The sequence below is a fragment of the Nematolebias whitei genome, chromosome 17 (assembly GCF_014905685.2).
Source record: "Nematolebias whitei isolate Nwh7 chromosome 17, NemWhi1, whole genome shotgun sequence".
NCBI classification, from domain to species: Eukaryota; Metazoa; Chordata; class Actinopteri; order Cyprinodontiformes; family Rivulidae; genus Nematolebias; species Nematolebias whitei.
The window spans coordinates 25,353,367-25,357,144 of record NC_056514.1 but is presented as its reverse complement, the minus strand read 5'-3'; positions in this window follow the sequence as shown (position 1 = coordinate 25,357,144).

Genomic DNA, 3,778 nt, shown 5'->3' with positions numbered 1-3,778 from the left:
TCGATACAGACTGAGGTTCAGAGTCAAGTGCTGACAAGTCAGAGAAAGCTGCTGCCACCATGTTTGGTAGGTCTTCCAAAGAATCTATTGGTCTCGGTTGAGTCTGGTCCAAAAGTCCAGTCTCCAGAGTTGACAACATTTCTGTGTCACTTACTGATGTAGATTCTACTGAATGTGGCTCCATCAGTAGCTCCTTCTCACTCTCTGAGATCTCACCTGATTCTTCCTTTAACGGGTGTTCTGTTGTGTCGTTCTGCATCTCAAACCCGTCTTCTTCTTCTTCGATCATATCGACGTCCTTTGACATCGCCGCCTCAATCCACAAGTCCAGGATTTCTTCATCAATCACGTCTTGACGGTCTGCGGTTAACCTGCTGGTTTCTTCTGTGTTCTCGGCTGACGTTTCAGGACGGTCCGTGGCTCCAGTTGTGTCTGATTCATCAGCTGCCTCATTGTTTGTTATTGTGTTGATCTCTTGCATCCGAAGTGGGGACTGACTCGTCGCCTCCCGTCTCTCAGGATGTAGAGGTAATTCACATTCTGCGATCAGAGTATCTTCTGCGTCTTTTTGCGTTTTAACCAGCTCGTCTGTTGTTTCTAACTGCAGATGTGCAATCTCGTTTACGTCCTGCACGTTGTCATCTTTTTCTTCCTCGTCAGTAGAATCTCTTTCCTTGGGGTCTAACCCTACATGTAGAATTTCTACAGAGCCGTCGCCAGATAATTTCATCTCAATCTGTTGCAGAACCGCAGAAGTAGTTTTTTCCTCAGGTGAACTGGATGTTCCTTCACTTTTTTGATTTGTATGCGTGGATTGTACTGACTTTAGACTCAAGCTTGTCTCTGTGCTCGTCTTTACTCCAGCCTCAAATAAAGACGGCATTCCTTCAGCAAACTCAGCCCCCTTATCTGCAGCTACACCTTCTTTCCTCTCCCCGCCATCTCCAGCAGCCTCTTTAGCATCGACATGAGTTTTGTCCCCATCCTGCAGCTCCTCTGTTGTCTTATCCGTCTCCACATTAGTCTCCAATTCCTTGTCTAGGAGTTTGAACTTCACCTTCATTGAGTTTTCCAGCAATTCCACGTCTTCTTCAAATAAAAATTCTGATTCCAGGTTTTCTTTGCCGGTTTGTGGCTCCTCTGTGTCTTGTGCTAAGTGCTGATGTTCGGTGAGCTCCTCCGTCAAATCAAACTCGCTGTTGTCTTCTTCCACCTCCAAAATCCCCCTCTCCAGTAAATAGCCAGCTCCCAATCCACTGTTTTTAAGGCTCGCCTGTTCTTCGTCCTCCACCTCTTCTGGTAATGGAGCGATGTGGATTTCCCCGCGGTTTCCTCCCTCCCAGAAGCGTTGCGCTTTGTTTTCGTCTGCCTCGAGCTCATTGTTGTGCTCAGGAACTCCCTCTCGTGTTTCCCCGCTCACGCCGGTGTTTAGTTGGTGCAACACGGCAGCCTGGCCTTCACTTATCGGCTGGAGAATATTTTTAAACTCTCCGCTGACTTCCTGTGCAGTCTCAGCTTTTACTGTAACCGAGGTGCAGACGTTTTCCACGCAGCTCTCTTTGTTGTCCACTTCACTGGTGGGCCACTCCTTCACCTGATCTTTATCAAGAATACTTCTAATGGTCACCTCTGTCTCTGTGGTCTGCATAATGGTGACCACCACATCCTCTCCTGTGAGCTGAGCCGTCTCTTGCTGTGTTTTCTGCTCTGCCTCTTCACTGCGTGTCAGACATTGAGTTAAAATAATTTCTTCTTGCTGGCCATCTTGAATTGTTTCAGTTTCTGGCTCTTCGTCTTCAGTTTGTCTCTGTGCAGCCTCTCTGACGTCTTCCTCCTCCGTGGCAGCAGCAGCTGGCATCCTCTCATCGTGTTCACCTCCAGTCTCCTGTTCAGACACAATCTGCTCGTTCTGTGACACTTCACAGACTGAGGGCTGATTTTCAACATGTGCTTGTCTCTCCTCTGAACTGTTTCGATTTTCAGAGCTCACACCTTCACCTATATTTTCATTTTTCATCTCTAACAATGGAGCTGTATCATCCGTATCCACTCCCTCCTCTGGTTTACTGTTCTCCTCATCTGTTGTGGTGCAAACTTGTTCTTTATCCTCCAGATCTTCCTCTACATCTTCTGGTAGCTGGGTCTCTGTCATGGCTTCATTTACGATTTGATGATCGTCTTGCGCCTTTGATTCTTCATCAGCACCAGGTTCTTCATCACTTGTTTCCATCTTTTTGCTAACAGTTCCATCTGTTGGACTTACTGATCCTGCATCTGCACATTTTTGGTCATTTTCAGGTGCTCCACTTTGTTCACAAGTGTGGAAGTGTTTGATCTCCGTTTGTTCGACTTGATTTCCTGTTGGTTCAGCATCCAGCAGCTCTGGATGGTCATTTCCTACTTGGTCAAAGTCTTCCTCTCTGCTCGGACCATCCTCAGATTTTTTGTTCTCATTGCCTTGTTTCAGCTGCGCGACCTCTTCCTCATCAGACTTCGAGTCGTTGGCGCAAACCTTCCAGGCAACAGTAGCTGAAGACAAGCTTAGCAGAGAAACGGTGGCATCTGGTCGTTGCTCATCTTCTTCCTCACTGGGATCGATGGCGTCGTCTTGTGTGAGGCCACAATCCAGAGGCTTGCTGTCAGCTCCAGATCCATTTGGGGAGTTTGTGTCGCTGCTTACAGGATCAGCTGGCTGTGGTGTGAAGAATCTGTTCACAGCTTCAGATATATAACTCTGAAGAACCAAAACAGAAAGTACGTTTGTTAAAAATCTGAGAGACGGTTTTATAACAACATAGGAAAAGCACTTAGTTTGAATTAAAAATACTTTTAGTATTTCATCACACAAGGCTGATTGCACAATAGTGTCCCTTGAGGTTTGCAGTGAGTTCGAGGAAGGCCCTTTCCTGTTTGAGAACAATGATGCCTCCGTGCACAAAGAAAGTTTCCTAAATGAATGTAAGAGACTTGAGAGCGACCTTCACTGAGTCCTGGTATAAAACCTCTGGAAAATTAAAAATTGCCAAAATAAAGTATAAGATGCAAAACACAACAACAATATAAATAAAATTGAAGGATTTATTTGTTGTGTTATTTCTGTCTAGTTATTAAAGCCCACTGCAAATGCTTTTGCCTGTGTTTGTTCGTCTGCTATGGTACTGGCAAATGATATCATGAATCATTACAGATTTTAATGAAACGTTCAGGAAGTAATCGCTGGATATGTATTTAAAAATGATTGACTTATGGAGTTAACCATATTCAAGATGGCCAACACAGCTAACTGATGTTAAGAAAGACAAAATGATTATAACGCTGTCAGTTTTTCAAATACTGAGCTAAAATTTGGGGAGTAGCTGTGAGTTCTCCCAGCACATGCTCTGAGCACTCACTGTGATCACAAACAGAAGTGTGTGTGTGTGTGTGTGTGTGTGTGTTGTGAATCTGAGCTAATACTACATCAAACTTTAGCTCAGTGTCTGTAAACCTGAAACCACCCTTTGTCTCCAACTTTACAACATGAAGTAAAAGGCCAAGTTGACCCTTTTGTGGAAGCAGCAACAGAAGGTTTTGATGAGGTCATCTCAGCCCCTGACCTCAGGATCAATGGTCAAGTTTTGGGAACAGTGATAAAGGGATAGTTCAGATCTTTTCAAGTGGGGTATTGATGTAAGGTTATGATAACTATAGCAGGGCCAAGATCAAAGTGGATCGATTCTGTCTTAAAGCAAATCCATCCATCCATCCATCCATCCATCCATCCATCCATCCATCCATC